Below are 23,101 nucleotides of genomic sequence, written 5' to 3' on the forward strand. Positions count from 1 at the left end.
GTATAGAGTGATGGAACAAATGACAATTATAGAAGTATTTATACAAATTGGCCTGCTAGCCCTCTCCCCCAAGAAAGTCCTGCCTGCAAGAAAAGAGGGTGATCAGCCCAGGTGTGTGTGAGTAAGCTGGGTAGCCGGCTACCCCTATCCCTCCTGCCATCTAGCGGTTGGGTTAGTTATCCCTCGATAAAATTTTATGGCCCTTCTTTCAGCCATGCCCAAAGTAATATCCCCTATAAATAACTCCAGGTTTGTTTCGTTAGGAAAAATACAAATTACTTTCAAATGTCATATCACAAAACATTGCATACCCATACATCTGTATACTCTCTCTCTCTCTCTCTCTCTCTCTCTCTCTCTCTCTCTCTCTCTCTCTCTCTCTCTCTCTCTCTCTCTCTCGTGTTTAAACCATTTTCTTGCAATAGCAGAGATAATTCGCCGTCATCGGATAGCTCATAGTTTTATAACTCTTGCAAACTGTTGAACAATTTATTTGAAATACATGGGCAATATTTGCCTTCTTCTCTCCGCTATCTGGTTTCTTGATAATGGCTACTTTCATTTCCACTGAAATGGCTCGCCATTTCTTCACACTACCAGCACTATCGCCACTAATCTTTGTGCTTCAATGCACTACCACTAGCAATCTGCTTATCAGCCATAGATAATGTTATTGTAATTTATGGTATTAAGGCGGAGGTAATACGCACAAACAGCCACGAATATCACAGTAGCAAACACAATAAATTTTGAACACAGCGGATTGGTGCTGCTTACCATTGGCCGCGGCTGGATCAGGACCCAGTCGGGAGTGGCGCAAATTACAAAATTATAACTCCACGGAGTTTGAACATATTTCTTACTTGCGGTAGTTGTTTGTGAATCTGAAAGTTTGCAACACGGATGTGTGTACTGCATACTGTAGGTAATAGAAAAATTGATAAAAATGTTCTTTATTGTACAGTACTGTTAGTGTTATAGTAGTTCATTACATTCGTACATTTAAGTATTTTCATTTAACCCTTTTACCCCCAAAGGACGTACTGGTACGTTTCACAAAAGCCATACCTTTATCCCCATGGACGTACCGGTACGTCCTTGCAAAAAAAATGCTATAAAATTAATTTTTTCATATTTTTTATAATTTTTTAAGAAAATTCAGGCATTTTCCAAGAGAATGAGACCAACCTGACCTCTCTATGACAAAAATTAAGGCTGTTATAGCAATTTTAAAAAAATATTTTGCAAAATGTGCTTGGAAAAAAAAAACCCTTGGGGTTAATGGTTGGAAAGTTCCAAATTGCCTGGGGGTAAAAGGGTTAGAACATATTAACCTCCACTTTTCACAGTAAAAGTACTGTCTTGTTAAAAAAACTTTGCTACATTTTTAACTTAATGAATCTACTTAATGTATAGAATATTTAATCTAATGACCTTATAATAAATTCTTTATTCCTCAACTATCAACTCGGTTGAGTCCCTTGTCAGGCTGGGAGGAACATAGAGAGGAGAGGTCCCCTTTTTTGTTTCATTTGTTGATGTCGACTACCCCCCAAAATTTGGGGAAGTGCCTTGGTATATGTACATACATACATACATATACCAAGGCACTTCCCCCAATTTTGGGGGGTAGCCGACATCAACAAATGAAAAAAAAAAGGGGGGGGGACCTCTACTCTATGTTCCTCCAGCCTAACAAGGGTACTGATGATTAAATAAATTTGACATGCTTTTCGTTTTTAGATTTAGCTAAACTGTACATTTGTCTCCACTCTTACTCACTTAGTCTACACACATTGGTAAATCTCATATGGTAATATAGCATTTGAAACTTTCCAAATATGTATTGCACTTACCACGTCAGCATGGAGACATATTTGCTCTAGAGGCCACTTTTAGGCCACTTTACTTGAGACCGCATCATCCTTCTCAAGAGTCACTTCTATAAATATTATCGGTCATGCTAACTTTTTAAAACATGCAAATATTTCTATTCTCCACTCCTCATTCAACTAATAGTATACTTGTATGTATTGACCCAGAATAAATTGTGAAACAGCATAGATACAGGACATAGTCTCCATTATTTATCCAGGTCCAGTTGTTCGTAAATCTCTACACCAAGCTGTATTCCTTGGCAATTTCTAATGATTTTTTTAGTTTCTTAAATATTTTTTAAAAAACTTCCTGTTTCATAAAAGCCATTTGTTTCCTATCTTTATTCTTGATTGCCTAACTCATTTAACATGCCTACAGCTAGTCTTCTGTAGTGAACGACACCTCGCAGTAACGGGGGATTTTGAGGAGGGAGAAGTCTAATTGGAAAGGGACCGCTGGTAGTGGTATCACTCGCCCCAGTTTTAATACCGACACCCTTTAGGGGTGAGCGAGCTGGATATATTCCTGGCATTCCATGTAACTTTTTTCTTTGGTATATTTAGCAGTATTTATACCTTTGAAATGGTGCTTTAAGGAACATTTCACAGAGCGACACAGGTTGAGCCCAGAAATAGCTTTTTCCTTCAAAATCCCTTTTTTATTCACTGTAGCTTTTATATTTTGTAGTTTTCATGTTCATCACACTTCATTTTTTCTAAATCTCTTCTTACCCTTGTATACCAATGAACAGTTCCTACTGTACCCAGCAATTCATGGTGAAGTTAGACAAAATATCCGCTTATTTCACCTTATTTCTTGAACTCTAAAACTACAATTAATCCATTTTCACCTTCATTTTACACAAGTACCTATTCACGCACAGGCACTTTAGTACACTTAGTTTTACCTTAAATAATGATCTTGAAACCTTACTTTATACAAATTTTACACTTAAGTATTACCCCTGTTATTATTATTGTTGTTATTATTACTATCCAAGCTACAACCCTAGTTGGAAAAGCAAGATGCTATAAGCCCAGGGGCTCCAACAGGGAAAAATAGCCCAGTGAGAAAAGGAAATAAGGAAATAAATAAATGAAGAGAACAAATTAACAATAAATTATTCTAAAATAAGTAACAACGTCAAAACAGACATGTCATATATAACTATTAACGACATCAAAAACAAATATGTCATAAATAAACTATAAAAAGACTCATGTCCGCCTGGTCAACAAAAAAGCATTTGCTCCAACTTTGAACTTTTGAAGTTCTACTGATTCAACCACTCGATTATCATCTGTTTGCAGATAATAATATAGTATTGTTTTAAAAACGCTACGTAATACCTACCCAAGTCATGAGTCTATCAATCAAAGCTGCGTTCCAACTTATACTGCAGTGTTATCTTTTATATTGTCATCTCACATCACCATATTACATGTGAAACCTTTTTTCGTCCTTTGAATACAGTATGCATTCTTTTCAAGTATAGGATGCATCTCTTCAAACAGTTTTTATACCCAGGTCTACCAAACTTCATTTTTAATAAATTCCTGACATTCTCTTTTTCACATCTTAACCCTTTTACCCCCAGGCTCTTTGGAAATTTCCAACCCTTAACCCCCAAGGGGTTATTTTTTCCCCAGCACATTTTGCAGTATATTTTTTTTAAAATTGCTCTAACAGCCTTAATTTTTGTCATAGAGAGGTCAGGTTGGTCTCATTCTCTTGGAAAATGCCTGAATTTTCAAAAAAAATTATCAAAAATATGAAAAAAAAAATTTTCTTAGCATTTTTTTGCAAGGACGTACCGGTACGTCCATGGGGGTAAAGGGATGAGTTTTGTGAAACGTACCAGGACGTCCTTTGGGGGTAAAAGGGTTAACTATATATACACACACTCCACATGACCTTCCATTCCACAACCTGTACATGGGCTTCTTAAAGCCTAACCTATTTTAGAAAAATGATTCTTTGGGCCATGATAATCATACATACATACATACATATACCAAGTCATTTCCCCCAATTTTGGGGGGTAGCCGACATCAACAAAGAAACAAAAACAAAAAGGGGACCTCTACTCTCTTGTGTCCCTTGTTAGGCTGAGAGGAACGTAGAGAGTAGATGTCCCCTTTTTGTTTTTGTTTCTTTGTTGATGTCGGCTACCCCCCAATATTGGGGGAAGTGCCTTGGTATATGTATGTATATATGTATGATTACAGCACTCCACATAAGTGCTATGGGATCTAATCCAGTATTCTTGAAACATTTAGCGTAATCTGACTCCTGTAACAATCTTTCACACGCGGATCTACTTTGCCGGAGCTAAAAACAGATACCCATTGACCACCTAGTTATTCTTCTCACCCATTCCATTGTTCTTGAAATACCCTTCAATCTGCCTTTTCTTCTTATATCCCTCTTAGACTTTGCAATCATATCTCTTCACTCCGGTGTTGACAGCATGTACTCAGTTACAATATATTTTCATTCTCTTACACTTTCATTCTCATACTGCTCTTCAAATGTCTTATCCACAACATTAGGCTGCTGGTTTTCAAGTCTGTTTCCATATGACTTAAGGACATTTTGTTTTGAAAGCTATTCAAAAGGAACAATTTCTGTTTGGACAGATAAATAGGTGTTAGAAGAGGTAGAGCATTTCTGTTACACTGAAGTCAGGAGTCAAATCGAGAGGCATTAACAAGGAGAAATAGTCTCCCCCAAAGTCCTCTTATATAATGTTGTATTAACCCTTTTACCCCCAGGCTATTTGGAAATTTCCAACCCTTAACCCCCAGGGGGTTATTTTTTTCCCAGCACATTTTGCAGTATATTTTTTTTCTAATTGCTCTAACAGCCTTAATTTTTGTCATAGAGAGGTCATGTTGGTCTCATTCTCTTGGAAAATGCCTGAATTTTCTCAAAAAATTATCAAAAATATGAAAAATAAAACTTTTATAGCATTTTTTTGCAAGGACGTACCGGTACGTCCAGGGGGTAAAGGGATGGCTTTTGTGAAACGTACCAGTATGTCCTTTGGGGGTAAAAGGGGTAATAAAAAAAGGGAAAGCCTTGTACAATATGGCTTAGCGACATTGGCTGCACAGTCAAGGAAAATGGTACATACATTGATAACGGTGGTGGTACAGTTTGGTTTGGGTTGCTAATGTGGCAATGTAACTGTTAGGTTCTTATAGAGGGGAGAGATGCATGGGATAGTTTATTCAACAAGACAGCGAGCTAATATACAGATAGTTGCGAACAAAAATGACAAAATTCAAACCAAAAGAGACATTTGATAGCAAACTTAAACAGGTTTATATTACTAGAGCAGGGGAGAGCGAGAGAAAAAAAAAACTAACGTTAGTGTACGATCATGTATGAAACTCGTGCTATACACACCATGTTCTTGTTTTCCCTTTTTTTTTATAAGAATTGGATATGCAGACTTTGATGATCTATTGCATGATGTACTTTTATCACAGTGTGCGTAAGTTCAAAGTTGGTATACAATTATACATACAGTACTTATATCTTTTACTAGATGTTGGCTTAGGCTGTCACATTAATTCGTCACCACAGATCAGACATTTTTATATGTTCATATCTATCATGGGGTAATTATAAACATACAATTGTGCCTTTCACATATAATACCCCTTTTACCCCCAGGCTCTTTGGAAATTTCCAACCCTTAACCCCCAAGGGGTTATTTTTTCCCCAGCACATTTTGCAGTATATTTTTATTTTAATTGCTCTAACAGCCTTAATTTTTTGTCATAGAGAGGTCAGGTTGGTCTCATTCTCTTGGAAAATGCCTGAATTTTCTCAAAAAATTATCAAAAATATGAAAAAAAAAAATTTTCATAGCATTTTTTTGCAAGGACGTACCGGTACGTCCATGGGGGTAAAGGGATGAGTTTTGTGAAACGTACCAGTACGTCCTTTGGGGGGTAAAAGGGATACCTGTATATCATAGTGTGAGATATAATAGTTAATTCACAGCAATCTATAACGCCACCCCTAACAAAATGCGTTCCATTTTTCTCAATACGGCAGCCTGTGTTTCTGCATTACAGAGTAGTATAGGCCGTATTGCATATGGTTTTCCCTTCTCTACTAATTGGACATTATATAATAAGATCTTCGGTGCAGACAATTTTTTTTTATGATGCTGCTACTTTTCTGTAGGGCCCTCTTGCTTCCAGCTTTGAATTCCACTGTAACAGAAATACCTTTCCTAAGACCTTTATCTGTCCCAGCAGGTTAATTTACTTGATCATTTGCTTTATATTTGATTTAAAATCACTTAACCCTTCTACCCCCAAAGGAAGTACTGGTACATTTCACAAAACTCATCCCTTTACCCCCGTGGACGTACCGGTACGTCCTTGCAAAAAAATGCAATAAAATTTTTTTTTTCATATTTTTGATAATTTTTTTGAGAAAATTCAGGCATTTTCCAAGAGAATGAGACCAACCTGACCTCTCAATGACAAAAATTAAGGCTGTTAGAGCAATTTAAGAAAAATATACTGCAAAATGTGCTTGAAAAAAATAACCCATGGGGGTTAAGGGTTGGAAAGTTCCAAATAGCCTGGGGATAAAAGGGTTAATAAACATTACTTAATCCAACACACATCTTGACACCATCTGTCAGCTTTATGATCTTGAACCACATATTTCTATGCAACTTTGTTGGTGGTTTACATATTTTTCATTAATCCTGGTCTGGTCATCATTAGGTTCATTTTGTTATACATGGATTTTCAAATATCTTAATCGGTACTAACCACCACCACTTTCTCAGATTAATATCAATGCTTCACTTCCATAGATGATTGTCTTTTTAAAATCTATTCATGATGTAGTGGTTATTGGGGCTGTGAGGACAAGATATATTTTCTTTATTCAACAGTTTTTACAATTGCATGTGATCACACAATTTACTTTCATATGCTCACAACTCTACCGTTAATGATAATCATGAAACTGACCTTCGTATTTATTTTCCCTCTTAACGAGAGAATGCCTTGATGAAGTCATTGGGCTTCAGCACGGTATATCATTCCCGTGCTGAAGGCTTGTGACGGGCAAGAGGGCTCTCGAACTGGGGAATTTCTTTTTCTCAGTTTGACTCTAAATTTCTCTCATTCTTTTTCTATTACCTCTTATTGCTTATTCCTCCTTCATAATTATCAGCTGTCTCCAACCTTGCTGTCAAAACTCTTTTACCCATTTCACTGTCCAGGTTTTTTAGAGGGGACATTGTATCCATGATCGGTTTTTATTTCAAAATCAATTGTGGGAGCTGTGGTGGTCTTGCCAACTGCCCGAAAACGTTTGGACACCTAGGAGTGTCAGTATTCCCATACTGGCACGCGGAACTATCTCTTAGGAAATTTGGCCTTCGGATTCCAGGGGTTGGCGATTTCATAGAGATAGGACTCTCGGCATTCTGTCCGGTTTGCCTGCCACTATGATTAGAGTGGGGATGATTGTATTCTTGAAATGCTCTCAGTCCCATCAAGTGGGTTTGGCATACACTTGAGCCACTCTAATCATAGTGGTACCATCCCTTTGTGGTAGGGTAGGGAGTGGACATTTGGTAAGCAGCTTTCGCAGGTGTCATTGGTGGAGAAATTAATTCCAGGAAAGGCTAACGGTGTCTTCTTTGGAATTTCAGACATTCTTAATATTTTCTCTCCCTTAAACTTTATTTTTTTCCATTGTATTTTTTTCATTGTTATTATGACCCCTTCCCTCCCCCCAAAAATAATTAATGAGTAAACTTAATGTTCCCCGTACCCCTGGATCAAATGGCGAACCCCAGACACCGTTGACAACTTCTGCTTGTTTAAGTAAGGAAAGCTCTGTTGACAACCTCGGCAATAAAAAGGATTCCTCCAACAATACTTCTCTGACCAGTGTAGTTAAAGACAATTTATCGGCACTGATGGAAAATGATTCTTGTAATAACAGTAATACTTTACTCTGGTTCTGGCTCATTACCAGATCCAACAAAAGATCTGAAAATTCTCCTCTTAAAAAACATACCATTTGGTTGTAGCTATGACATAATTCATGAAGCCTTCTGTAGATTTGGGGCAATCAAAGAAATTTTATTGGAGCTTAATGGTAGTAAAGGCTTTTGGGAATGCTTTGGTATCATTTTCAAGTTTTGAGATTGCTTTAGAAGCAAATAAAAATTTAGAGAGTATAAAAATTGACAATTGTTTGATTTCTGGGGCTCTATGTGATAAAGCACCAAGACACCTAGAGGTATATAAACCAGAAGAATGGATGGAAAAAGAAATAGAGCATAGACTTCCAGAAGTAAGAACCCCCAAGCCTCCAACATGGATAATTGCATTTCGGAAGATAGATAATTATAACTATTATAAAATTAGTAAATTTATACAAAAAAAGTTGGTTTAATTAAAAGTAAGGATATTAGCTGATACGGTAAGCAATCTGTTTTGATTAATGCAAAATCAGATACTCAAGCTCACATGCTTTGTGGCATGAAGATTGCAGAAATTGATCCTATTAAGGATATTAAACCACATATGAGGTTCAGCTATGGTAAAGGAGTAGTTTTTGATAAAGATCTATATGAATTTTCAGAACCAGAAATTCTGGACATGTGCCCTGCTAATGTTTGGAAAGTAAGTAAGATCCCTCAAACAAGCATGGTAGTTTTAACATTTAAAACCCCTGTTATATATACCAGATCATATAATTATTGAGAATGAAAGAGTACATGTTCGAGAATATAAACCTAGGCCTTTACAATGCTTTAATTGTTTCAAGTACGGTCACCCTTCCCGGTACTGCAATAATACGAAGATCTGTATTAAGTGTTCTTTGTTAGAACATGGCCAATGCAACAGAGATACAACCTGTGCAAACTGTAAAGATCATCATAAATCAAATGATAAAAGATGTAGAGAATACAAGAAAGAAGAAGCTGCAATCTTGAAAGCAAATGCTGAACATATAAGTGTAGGTTATGCAAAGTATTTACTCAATCGGCAACTTAATTTTGCTCGCGCGGTTAAGATGCCACCAAAAGATTATAATCCACTACCCCTTACTACCACAGGGGGACCAGTGGTAGCACCTGGCCCGTCAGGTGCATCTCCCTTACTGTTAGTGGTAGTAGCCCAGCTACAGTGATGCCTCAGGATACGAAATTAATCCGTTCAGGATGCGGTTTCGTATCCTGATGTTTTCGTATCCTGAGTCGCGTTTTACATGTAAATAGCCTAATCCGTTCCAAGCCTTATAAAAAGTCACCTTTTCTTTCATAAACACGCTAAACTGTAGTAATAAACATGCATTGCAGCCATTTCTATCATTCAATAATTAACACAACCGTTAAAAACAGCCTAATCCATTCCAGAAACCACTATGAGATTATTCAATAATGTACAGTACGTAGTTATAGCCAAGTTATCCCCCCCAAGCCCAAAGAAAACGGTCCGTTTTCTTTACTACGGTACGATACTGTATAAAAGTTACGGTACTGTATGTACGTAAAGCATTTAGATCAGTGAAGGTGTATTGTTACTGTACCTGTACGTACACCTAAATTAATTATTGATACTGTACCTGTACACTCTGAAAAAAAGGTTACAGTTAATTAGTGTAACAAAAAAGTTGAAACTTACCTTTTGAGTGAGACGATGTCCGATAGCGAAGTCGCGGCAGAGGAGGATGGCATAAGGCAGAAAACGTAACAAGTGACAGACTACGTACAGTAATTTACACACTTAACACATTAACACTTAAACTTTACAAAATAAAAAAAAATGGCAGAAATAATTAACACTTAACATTACGTATGGAAAACTATAAAATGAAAGAAAAAATTACTTTAACACTTAACGGTAACATAAAACTTAAAATTGAATTTTTTTTTTTTTTTTTTTTTTGCCTTTTTATAACTTTACGTTTTTCTTATTTTCTAAATCTCTTCTACTTCTTCATCACTTTCTTTTTTCTGTTTCTTTTCTTTACTTTCACCTTCTACTTCTTCATCTCTTTCTTTTTTCTGTTTCTTTTCTTTACTTTCACCTTCGTCTTGGCCTACCAATACCGCTGGCCTCTTTAATAAGAAACTATCCATTGAAGCTTGTTTCTGCCTACTTTTCAACACATTTCTAAAATGCGTTAGGCAAACGTCATTGCAGTGTTGAAGCGCACGGTTGGTATAAACTTTTTCTGGATGTTCCTTTTCGACGAAGTCTGCCATTTTATGGAAACATGCAAGAATTTCCTTAATGTCTGCCGTTTTCAAAGGTGCAACATCCTCCTCATCACCGCTAGAGAACTGCTCTTGAACATCACTCACTTGCATCGTCTCCAACTCCTTCCAGTCGTCCGTCGTCAACTCCTCGTGGTGCTCCTCGATAAGTTCATCGATATCTTCCGCGCTAACTTCCAGCCCCATGGACGTACCAAGATGTACGATGTCAGCCACCTCAGACTGCTGAATTGGTTCAGGATCGTCAACGATCTCGGCTTCTCCTCCAGGCTTCCCGAACCCCTCGAAGTCTCGTGCAGAGACAGCATCGGGCCACAGCTTCCTCCAAGATGAGTTTAGGGTACGCCTCGAAACTTCCTGCCAAGCGAGATCGATGAGTTTGAGGCATATCACGATGTTGAAGTGATCTTTCCAAAATTCACGCAGAGTGAGGTTTGTACTCTCTGTGACTTGGAAACATCTCTTGAAGAGATGCTTCGTGTACAATTTTTTAAAATTAGAAATAACTTGCTGGTCCATGGGCTGGAGGAGAGGGGTGGTGTTAGGCGGTAGATACAGGACCTTTATGAAGGAATACTCGGCCAGAAGATATTCCTCGAGGCCAGGAGGGTGAGCTGGAGCATTGTCCAACACCAGCAGACATTTCATAGGGAGGCGCTTTTCTTCCAAATATTTTCGGACAGTCGGACCGAAGCAGACATTCACCCAATCAATGAACAGTTGCCTCGTTACCCAGGCTTTTGCATTCGCCTTCCACATCACAGGAAGGTTCTCCTTAATAACTTTGTGGGCTTTGAAGGCTCGGGGATTTTCTGAATGGTACACCAGCAGGGGCTTTATCTTGCAGTCCCCACTGGCGTTTGCACAAAAAGCAAGGGTAAGCCTGTCCTTCATAGGCTTATGTCCGGGTAGCCTCTTCTCCTCCGCCGTGATGAATGTCCGACGAGGCATTTTCTTCCAGAAAAGCCCAGTTTCGTCGCAATTGAAAACTTGCTGCGAAGTGTAGCCTTCCTGCAGAGTCAACTCCTCGAACGTTTTAACAAAGGCTTCGGCAGCCTTCGTGTCCGAGCTGGCTGCCTCCCCATGCCGTACCACTGAATGGATGCCAGTCCTTTTCTTGAACTTCTCAAACCACCCACGAGAAGCCTTAAACTCTGGGGGTTCCTGCTGGGATGTTCCTTCTCCTGCTCCTTCTTCGGCCTGAGCACGCACGAGATCACCGAAAATGGCGGAGGCCTTCTGGCAAATTGTAGTCTCAGTGATGGTGTCTCCTGAGATCTCTTTGTCCTTGATCCACACAAGAAGCAGCCTCTCCATCTCGTCATGCACGTGCGTTCTCTTGTTGGAGAAAATAGTGACGCCCTTAGAAGGTGTTGCTGCTTTGATGGCCGCCTTCTGCTTCAGGATGGTGCCTATCGTAGACGGATTCCGGCCATACTCCTTGGCGATCGCACTTAAACGCATGCCAGACTCGTACTTTTTAACGATTTCAAGTTTCGTCTCCATCGAGAGCATCGTCTTCTTCTTCTTTCCTTCGGCAACATTCTTGGGACCCATGGCTTCAGTAATACGTAATATAATACACTACGTAACGTTATATACAGTCTATGTATAGTAAACACTAATACAGTACAGTGCACAGTAACGAAAGTTTATTAACGATAACACGTGGCGTACGAATGTACTGTATATTAACACAAAGTCAAACAAGCGAAAGCACACAACACAATGTCTGTTAACGATACCGCGGTCGGAACGAAAAGAGAGAGAGAGAGATTAACGCCCGTGCGTAGGCAAGCTGGGATAGTTGCCGACCAATAGGAAAGCAGGATCTTATGGCGTCAGCTAGCGTCTGAGTAGGGAGATAACCAATGGGTGAGCGGGAGGCTGTAAGTGAGTCTACCCAAGTTCAAAGTCTGGCGGCGCGCGCTTTTTAAAATTACTCTCGGCGAAGAGTTGGGATCTCGTAAGGTTTTCGTATCCTGAAATTTTATCCGTATCCTGGGGCATAAAAATCTTCGAATCACTTTTCGCATCCTGAATTTTTCGTAAGCAGAAACTTTCGTATCCAGAGGTATCACTGTATCTGGGTCAAGTGCTCAGCCTATAAAAGCCAGAGCACAAACCACCAAAGAGGTCAATATGGTTTCCAATACACCAAAAGTAATGTCACCGATAGGAGCATCTCCCCTAGAGGTAGTAGCCCAGCCTTCTGGGTTAAGTGCTCGAACTGTTGAAGTTCTAGCACAATCCTCCAAGGAAGCCAATGTGGCTTCCACCACCTTAAATGTATTGTCTCAGGCAGAATCTCTACCTGATTTGATGGAGATTGGAAAGCAAGATCTTCCAAAGAGGAAAAGGTCCCCATCATCCTCACCTTCATCTAAGTCAGGTAAGTGCCCTACTGCTCATGATCTTAAGGTTGACTCTTATAAAGATCCTAGAAAGAAAGAAAAGAAGAGTGGTGGCCTAGTAAAGCCTTCCATCTCCAGGCCTTACATGGCTTCATCTGAAAAGTCCCAAAAGACAAATGAGACAAAAAAAAATAACAAAAGATGATGTCTATCATCCAGTGGAATTGCAGAGGTCTAAGTACTAGCATTGAGCAAATAAAAACTTTAACCAGGGACTCAGACACGAAGGTAATTTGTCTACAGGAAACCAAGATCAGTGACAAACCATTTAATCCTGGACTCAATTATAATTTTTGTAGATCCCCTCCTTTGCAAGCTGCAAGAGCTCAAGGTGGTACAGGTTTTATTATTCACAAATCTGTAAAATTTGAAACAATCCTACTCAATACACCACTACAGGCATGTGCAGTTAGAACTCATATCGGGAAAAAAATTACTTTATGCTCGCTATATATTGAACCATCCTTAGAACTTTTCCTCTTAGATCATGCTGGTAATCCAAGAAGGCTTAGACTTTCTGACCTCCAAGACCTGATCAATCAGCTTCCTGCCCCTTTTATTTTAATGGGTGATTTTAATGCAAAGCATACTTTATGGGGTGGAAATGTGTGCGATAGATGGGGTAATCTTGTTGAAGAATTAATTGACAACAATGATGTAATACTAATGAATGATGGTTCTCCAACTAGGTATGATGTATTCCACAACTCTACATCAGCCATTGATTTGTCAATCTGTTCCTCATCCATTCGATTGGACTACCTTTGGTCAGTAAATGAACACCTACATGACAGTGGCCATTGGCCAATAATGTTAGATTATGTCCATAATCTTCCTTCTCAGTGTCCACCAAAATGGAAGATAGACTAGGCAGACTGGGCAGCTTATGAAAACTGTTCACTCACCGATAAAGAGTATGATGAATTTACATCTCCAGTGCATGCCTATCAACATCTTGAAAATATTATTGATGATAATGCTAGCAAGTTTATACCTAAAACATGCGGTTTACCTCATCGCTCTGTAGTTCCTTGGTGGAGTAAAGAATGTGCCAACGCAAGAAAAGGGACCCGAACTTGCTTCAGAAGATACTTGAGAACAAACTATGTAGCAGATAGAATAGCGTACCTCAGAGCCTGTGCCAAACAAAAAGGAACTTTTAGTAAAGCAAAGAGAGCATCGTGGAAGAAATATATATCTAATATTAATACCAAAACTCCTTCAAAGGAAATATGGGACAAGATTAGAAAACTTCAAGGTAAATTCGTCCCTAAGCCTCTACCAATATTAAGGGAAAATAATAGATATATATCTGACCCCAAAGATGTAGCAGAGGTTCTTGCTAAGCACTTTGCCCATGTATCAAGTGCTGACAACTATTCCCCAGCATTTCAACAAATTAGAGCATCAACATCTGTTGTTCCTCCTGCTTCTTCAAATACTGAAGCTTTTAACCTGCCTTTTAGTATGGAGGAGATGCAAAATGCTATCTCTAGCTCTTCTTTAACTGCCCCAGGTGAGGATGGCATCCGGTATGAAATGATATCACATCTTCCAGTGGATACCAAGGAATTTTTATTAGAAACCTTTAATGGTCTATGGGCTTCCCATACATCTCCTGATTCCTGGCATACTTCAATTGTAATTCCAGGCCACAAGTCTGGTAAAGACCCAGAACTGCCATCTAGTAATAGGCCCATATCCTTGACCAGTTGCATATGCAAACTATTTGAGAGAATGATCAACAACAGACTTGTGTGGTATCTAGAATCAAAAAATCTTTTATCTAACAGGCAGTTTGGTTTTAGGAAGAACCGAAGTACTCTAGACCCTTTGCTGATGTTATCAAGGGAAATTTCAAATGCCTTTTATAACCAAAACCAGGTGGTGGGTGTCTTTTTTTTGACCTCGAAAAGGCATATGACACCACCTGGAGGGGTGGTATTTTAAAGCAATTGGCCTTGTGGGGTATAGGAGGACATATGTTCTCTTTTATTGAAGAATTTTTATCAAACCGCTCAATTAAAGTGAGAGTAGGGTCAGAACTATCTTCATCCTACATGCAAGAAGAAGGTGTCCCCCAAGGTAGCGTATTGAGTGTGACCTTGTTTGCTGTTGCTATTAATAGTCTCTTGAGTCACATACCTCCTGGCATACAAGGATCACTATTTTTCGATGACTGCAATTTATTGTAGTGGATCATCTGCACTACAAGCATGCCAGAATCTTCAAATTGGAATAAATGCTGCTTCCTCATGGGCAAATTCTCGTGGATTCATGTTTTCTCCTCAGAAGACCAAAGCCATTCGCTTTACTCGTACTCGTAAAAGGGAAGAGATCCCCACCCTTTTCTTAAATGATTGCATTTTGCCATATGAGGATAATGTCAAGTTTCTTGGAGTCATTTTCGGCAAGAAAGTGACATATGGTCCCCATATAAATGACCTATCTATCAGGGTTAAGAAGTCACTGAACATTCTGAAAGTGATATCGCATTTTGATTGGGGTGCTGATAGAACAACTTTGCTTAGAATTTATACATCTTTGTGTCTGAGCAGGTTAGACTATGCATGCCAAATATATGGGTCAGCTACAAAGACTTTACTTGGAAAACTTGATATTGTTCACAATGCTGGGCTTCGCATCTGCACAGGTGCTTACAGAACATCTCCCATTGACAGTCTCTATGTTGATTCTGGCATACCTCCCCTTTCCATTCGCAGAGAGGAGTTGAGTTTGAGGTTTTTAGCTAGGTCCCTTGCTGTGAGAAACAATCCTAACTGTAAATATGTTAGGGCGCCTTTAGATCGGGCTCCTAACAGATCTAGAGTGCCTAAGCTTTTGGAAGTACAGCTGAAAAATGATGCTAGAGAAGTAGGCTTGTTAACAGCACAGATAGCAGAGGTAGGATATCCAAAGTCTCCTCCTTGGTGTAATCCACCTGTTAAAGTATGTTTTATGGCAGGAGGGAAAAATACCTTACCTAGTAGGGTAATGAAAAGTGAGTTTTTAAATCATGCTGCTCAACATCATGGGAAACATGTTTTTACAGATGGCTCCAAATCGGCTGCAGGAGTTGGAAGGGCAGCTGTGGTGGGGGATATTGTTATTAGAAGGAAACTCCCATCCTCTTGTTCAATATTTACTGCTGAGCTGTACGCAATAATTCTCGCAGTCCAACATATTTTTAGAAATGGCAACCAAAATAGTTTTTATACAATTTTTATGGATTCCAATAGTGTTTTACTCTCATTAAAACAAATTATGCCTGGCCATCATCTAGTACAAGAGGTGCAGGACTGGTTAGTACTTCTGCAGTCTAGGAAGAGTATCAGTGTTCACTTCTGTTGGGTCCCTGCCCATGTTGGGGTGGATGGAAATGAACAAGTAGATAAGGCAGCAAAGGAAGCTTCAGGGCTAAGTAATCCATCCCCCTTGAGTATTCCTTACAAAGATCTTAAAAGTGAGATTCATCTTTACTGTAAAAATAAGTGTACTGTAAAAATAAGTGGCAAGCTCGATGGTCTGGACTGACCACCAATACAAAATTGAAACAAATCCACCCATTGGTGGATAAATGGTCATCTTGTAATTCTACAAGTAGGAGGGATACCATTATTTTAACTAGGCTGCGTATTGGCCATACACATGCAACGCACAATTATTTAATGAATAGTGGGGAAGGGAGACAGGCCCCTCTTTGTAGTACCTTTCAAGTGACAATGGATGTTAAACATATTTTAGTCGATTGTCCTGTTTTTAATCTTCAGAGGAGGACACATTTACTCCAGGACAAACCTTTAAAAGATATACTGGGGGAAAACTGTAATACCCTGAACTTGAGAAAATTTATACAAAGTATTGGGTTATATTACGAGCTATAATTTATTTATTTTACCCTTTTAATCCCTATTTATTTCACATCTAGATTTTATTGTATGAAAGTGTTGCGATTTGTATTAAATGTTAAAATGATACTAAATGGTGTGAGTATACAGATATGATTAAATGATGTTCGTTATATAGCGCTGAATGGCCTTTGATGCCCCAGTGCTTGGCTTAATGCCTAAATCCTATATTCAATTCAATTCAACCCACCCCTAACTAGCGGTGGGTAGTTAAACCGCGACAAAAAATTCATCGGCTGATTTCAGCTTCGCCGAAATAATACTCCTCAGTAAAGAGCTCCAGGTTTTTATTGCTAGAAAAATACAAATTACTTGCAAATTTGTCATGTTTCATAAGTTGGAATTTTATTGAAACCCCTTTTGGCTTGCCTTTTCTCCTTGGCTAACTTCTTGTAATTTAACACGGGCAAACCTTTCCTCACATTCAAACACATCAATAAGCTTCCAAATAATGGTGTGACTAACGTTAACTTTGTGTTTCAGGGTGCAGTGCTGCTGAAGGCTATTAAAGTGTAGTATAAACAAGTGTCCCTCGTCTGTACATTGATGCCGAACATTCTATCTACAGTGCATAGGATTTTGACTGCCTGTATCCACTGACATCATCAACTGGCAGGAAGGTAAGGGCAAGAAAACAGGACATTTAAACAATCCAAGAAAGGAAGTGCTTAGTTTAATCCATTCTTTTTCAGAACTTTTTCCGGATGCCCCAGGTAGAACCCTGGTTTTAAGCCATGATGTTGACGTGGGGGGTGCTTCCCCTTTAAGAGTCCTTACCGTCTGAACGCTGTAAAATTGAATTAGGTCAGTAAGGAGATCAACTACATGTTGAAGCCTGACCTTATTCAGCCATCAGTGAATCCCCGGAGCTCTCCTATAGTACTGATGTGGAAGGCGGATGGCAAGTTCCGCATGTGTGTGGATTATCGAAAGGTTAATACCCACACCAAAGGTTATTCTTTTCCATTACCTCGTATTGATGACTGTCTGGATCGGATCGGATCGGCCAAGTTTATTACTAAGTTGGATCTGTTGAAAGGGTACTGGCAGGTTCCATTGTCCGATCGTGCTCGTGAGATATCTGCATTTGTTACTCCTTTCGGACTTTACGAATGTAAGGTTATGCCCTTTGGCATGAAGAATGCTGCATGCACTTTTCAGAGATTAATAATGAATAGGGTCAGTTGCGGTCTGGAAGGAACAGATATTTATATTGATGATTTCCCTACTTGGATGCAAGTTACTACTGTACCTGCCGTTTCTTGGTGGTGTAGCCTAGTGTTTCCTCCGCGGCATGGGCCATGGCGTTTCTGAGGGTGGTCCAGTGGTGCTTAACAGTGGCCTGACCCACGGGGTCTGCGAGGTGTTGTTCGCAGGCCGCCTTGTAGTTCTATGCCACCTGTGGGTTGCGGAGCTTACTACAATCAAAGCGTTGGTGTGGTACGCTGTCAGGTGCCTTTCTGGGTGGTCGTAGGGTCGTCACGGAGAGTCGGGAGATGAGGAGTCTGTGGTCCGTCCAGCATTCGTCCGCTCCGGGCATGGATCGGGTGATGCGGACGTCTCCTCGGTCTCTGGCTCTGGTCAGGACGTAGTCCAGGGTGTGCCAGTGTTTAGACCGTGGGTGTCTCCATGTGGTCTTTTGTCGTTTTGCTAACTGGAAGATGGTGTTGGTTACCACAAGTTGGTGTTCTGCACACAGACCCAGTAGGAGTTGGCCATTGGCGTTGCAATTTCCAATGCCATGGCGGCCGATGATTCCCTCCCACAGGCGATGGTCTTTGCCTACTCGGGCATTAAAGTCGCCAAGCACAACGAGCTTGTCATTGGCGGGCACTGCCTGGATAGTGCGGTCGAACTGGGTGTAGAAGGCAGCTTTGTCATCGTCGGTTGAGGATTGGTTTGATGAGAATGATGCTACCATGTCTCTTCTCATTGAAACCAAACGACAAGCACCCCTGACTTTGGAAAACCAACCAACAGCAGCTAACAAATGTGCTCACAAGGTGGCTGAAGCTGGTTGCCAAAGAGGGATCCGTGAAGCCCAAAACACCTGGTGGCAAAGAAAAGCTGCAGAAATACAGAGTTTCGCTGACCAACGTGACCTGCGCACCTTCTATGCAGCAACAAAGGAAATATTCGATCCCACACGGTCATCAGTGGGCAGCCTGAAGGACGCGGATGGGGCCACAACCATCACCAACAGCAAGGGCATCCTGGCCAGGTGGAGGTCTCACTTTGAGAACCTCCTCAATGACCAAGCAGACACCCCAGACGATCTCCTGCGAATGACTCCGCAGCATCCCGTCCGTCACTGGATGGCACTACCACCTTCCATCCATGACTTCAACAAGGCCTTGCAGTGCATGAAGCCCGGCAAAGCCCCAGGGCCAGACAACATCCCGTTGGAGCTCCTCACTCACGGTGGCCCCGGTTTGAGGAACCGTTTGATGCTCCTTATACTGAAAATATGGGAGACCAAGACCCTCCCCAGTGACTTCCGCGATGCAAACATTGTTACCATCTTCAAGAAGGGAGACAGGAAGAACTGTAACAACTACCGGGGAATATCACTACTAAGCATCGCGAGTAAGATTTTCGCTCGGATTCTCCTTGACCGCCTCCTTATTCTCGCAGAAGACGTCCTGCCAGAGTCCCAGGGCGGCTTTCGACCTTCCCGCGGGACCATAGACATGATCTTCTGTGCGCGAGAACTACAAGAGAAGAACCTCGAACAACAACAGCCCATAATGTTCATCTTCTGGGATTTGAAAAAGGCCTTCGACAAAGTACCTCGACCTGCCATGTGGGCTGTCCTCAAAAGATATGGCTGCCCACCCGATTTTGTCAAGCTGGTGCGTGCGCTCTGTGACGGAATGGTTGGGAGAGTCTGCCACCAGAACTCTCTTTCAGACCCATTCCACATCAACGGAGGCCTTAAGCAGGGCTGTGTTCTGGCCCCAACGTGTTTCTCGCTATACACCGCAGCAATGCTCAACGAGATTCCCCCAGTCGTTAGCTGATGCATACAACTCTGCCTACGAACGTTTTGGGATGCAAGTCAACACAGATAAAACCAAGACCCTCGTCCAACATCCACCAGGACTGATGCTCCCAAACTTCAATACCATAATGAATGACCAACTGTTAGAACAGGTGGACCAGTTTTCCTACCTAGGGAGCATCCTAACATCAGCTCCCACAAGCAAAAAGGACGTTGAGAACAGGATCAGGGCAGCCCACTCCGCCTTTGGCCGACTCAACTGCCGCGTATTTAACAACCACGCACTGACAATGACCACCAAAATAATAGTGTTCAGGGCAGTAGTCCTCTCCACGCTCCTGTATGCATGTGAAACATGGACGCTATATAGAAACGATATTAAAAACCTAGAACGCTTCCAACAAAGGAAACCGAGGCAGATCTTGAAAATTCCCCTGGGAGAGCCACACCACCAACATTGAAGTCTTAGAACGTGCCTCGCTGACCAGCGTGGAGGCCACCATCATCCACCACCGCCTCCGCTGGATAGGACACGTGCATAGGATGGATTCATCTAGGCTCCCAAAGAAAATATTCTACGGAGAACTGACCACGAGGATCCCCGTAAATGCGCTATAAAGATCAACTAGAGCGCTCCCTGGCTCTAACTGACATCGATCCTTCCTCATGGGAAGAAACAGCCAGGGACAGGAAAACCTGGAGAAGTACAGTACACCATGGCACCGTGGACTTCGAGGAGAGGAGGAGACAAAACGAGGAGGCTAGGAGGAGGAGAAGGAGAGAGCGATTAGAACAGCCCCGCCCACCACCTACCCTCCCTTGTGAACACTGTCCGCGACTCATCCACCACAGACTAGGACTTAACAGCCACATCAGGCATAAGCACCCACCCCATAGATAGGAGGCTGATGACTAACGACAGAACTCAATACTCGGACACGAGTGGGCGCCGACGACGACTACTGTACCATGAGATCATGCTCTTCTATTGGTCGGCATCTACTGTACTGTATCCCATCGTGCATCTACGTATGGGCGTTCCTGTGTCTTCACGTTTCGGCAACGGTATTGTACGCAATGACTTGGTGTTTGTGATTTCGCTTGCGTAACAATTTTACTGTAGTACCTACTGCTATCGTGTGTGATCCTACGATACATCATTAGCCATGGGTCCTAAGAAAGTTGCTGATGTTTAGGGAAAGAAGAGTATGATGCTTTGCATGGAGATGAAGATGGAAATAATAAAGAAATACGAGGCTGGCATGCGGTTAAGTGTGCTCGCGAAGGAATATGACTGAAATCCATCTAGGATGGGAAAGATCCTTAAGCAGAAGGAAGCTATCAAAGCAGCAACACTTTCTAAGGGCGTAACTGTTTTCTCCAGCAAGTGGAGCCACCTCCATGATGAGATGGAGAGACTGCTGTTTGTCTGGATAAAGGACAAAGAAATGGCTGGAGAAACTATCACTGAAGCGATAATCTGCCAGAAAGCCAGCGGTGGGTAGTTACACCCTGACAAAAAATTTATCGGCTGGTTTCAGCTTGGCCGAAATAATACTCCTCAGTAAAGAGCTCCAGGTTTTTATTGCTAGAAAAATACAAATTACCTCCAAATTTGTCATATTTCATAAGTTGAAATCTTATTGAAACCCCCTTTTGCCTTGCCTTTTCTCCTTGGCTAACTTCATGTAATTTAACACGGGCAAACCTTTCCTCACATTCAAACACATCAATAAGCTTCCAAATAATGGTGTGACTAACGTTAACCTTGTGTTTCAGGGTGCAGTGCTGCTGAAGGCTATTAAACTGTAGTATAAACAAGTGTCCCTCGTCTGTACATTGATGCCGAACATTCTATCTACATAGGATTTTGACTGCCTGTATCCACCGACATCAACTGGCAGGAAGGTAAGGGCAACAAAACAGCATATTTTTAGGCTAAAGTTATCCTCTTCGTGATATGTACATTGTACGCATCTCCCCAGTATTTACTAGATCTTTTACCAGCCAAACTTAATAGTCCATTCTTCCATCTGACTAGTGTCTTTATTTACTGCTGTGACCCAGTTCCCTTTTCTCGACTAAGATAATTCTTCTGTAGTCTTCCTTACCCACATCTTTTTCATCTTTCTCACTACCTCTCTCTCTATTCTCTTCCCTCTTTTATCCAATAATCACTAATGTCCCCTGTACCTTTGTTTCGTTATTCTCGGGTACACCTATGTCATCCATGCTGTTGTCCCCATTTCCTTTAACCTTTGACATTTCTTTTTCTGTTACTTTACCTTGAAGTCTTGTAATGTGTATCCTAGCTATCTCTCTCTCTCGGTGAACTACCATGTTTGGCCATGACTTACCAGACACTCCTACTACCTCAGCAGGCCTATTCCATTCCTTTTGACCCTCTCTCTTGTAAACACCTCATCTCCAACTACTGCCTCCTCAAAGAGAACATTGCGTTTTAATTTAAAGCAATTCTTAGTTTGCTGCAAGACACTTTTTTAATGAAAGCCTCTCTAAGCCTTGTGCACTGGATTCAATGTATCCCTTACTACCCCTTCTTCCGTACTTATCTCTCTACTAGCTGGATTTGAAGTCTCCCCTACTAAATTTGGTAATGCAGGATTTCTACCGAAAGGTAGCTGATTAGGTGAAAATTTTTCATAATTTACTAAAAAATTTTGCACATACCACCCATCTCAAAGCTATTGGCTAATTCGCATCTTCCTCATTTCTCATTTTCCTCGGACTTCCTCTGAAGATTCCCAACTGTTTTCTTGCACTATCCATTGCCCCATGGTGATTCTGCTTCTGTAGCCAACAATTTATATTCCACGTTTCAGTCATTGTTCTAATTTTTTTGATTTTGGAACAACTCTATTATCAGAAAGTAGTTTACAAGGTGCTCCAAAAAATGCGAACCACCCATCAATGCAGGTTCTTATGATAATTTCTGGCCCTTTGTCATTAATCCAGTATGCCTGACATCATCTGGTGGCCATATTAACAATAACTAAAAGCTTCCTTTCTTCGTTCTTTCCTATATCTGAAGCCAACCTCATTAAATATTCTATTTCAAGAAAATCCAATGATTCTTTTTATACTTCCTACATATTTTATAAGTTGCAATTAAATCTGTTATTAGCCTCCTAACTTGTTCCTTTTCTCCTCCACCCAAACCATCACTCCACTTGGCCTTTTAACCTCCATATCTTCTCTCCTTACTTGTCCAAACTGTAGGAGTAACTTCATAAGTGCCCCTTTAAATCTCTTTGTTACTTAGTCCCTTCCATCCCAAAAACATTTATTTTCTCTTTTTCTCTCTTCAGAATTGGTAGTCTTAAATGACTCGGTTCATCCTCTCTCAAATAAATTCTTATTTCACCTAATGCTTCTATTTCTACAAGAGTTACGTTCATATCTATCCTCATACCCATCCTACTCGGTTTTCTTCCCTATTAACCATGGTATGTCACCTTGCAAAATTTCTGTCTTCAAATAAAATTTCTTTGCTTTTAAACAAAACTGGAATTTCTATTACACCTTTAGATTTATATGAGGATTCACCAAACTTGAGGACCTTGTTTGATTCTTCTTTGATGTCCTTCATTCTTTTCAACTC

The 23,101-nt window shown here is 40.6% G+C and overlaps 1 long non-coding RNA gene across 3 annotated transcripts in view; it reads left to right on the top strand.

Annotated features, from left to right (window-relative positions):
• The window catches only part of LOC137619696 (uncharacterized), a 58,271-nt gene that overhangs the window by 30,219 nt on the left and 4,951 nt on the right, over positions 1-23,101 (top strand). For all 3 annotated transcript variants that reach the window (XR_011039958.1, XR_011039957.1, XR_011039956.1), the window contains 2 exons: positions 16,962-17,098; positions 21,259-21,387. This is a non-coding gene — a long non-coding RNA (uncharacterized lncRNA). The remainder of the gene's footprint in view (positions 1-16,961; positions 17,099-21,258; positions 21,388-23,101) is intronic.

Source organism: Palaemon carinicauda, chromosome 26, assembly GCF_036898095.1.
Source record: "Palaemon carinicauda isolate YSFRI2023 chromosome 26, ASM3689809v2, whole genome shotgun sequence".
NCBI lineage: Eukaryota > Metazoa > Arthropoda > Malacostraca > Decapoda > Palaemonidae > Palaemon > Palaemon carinicauda.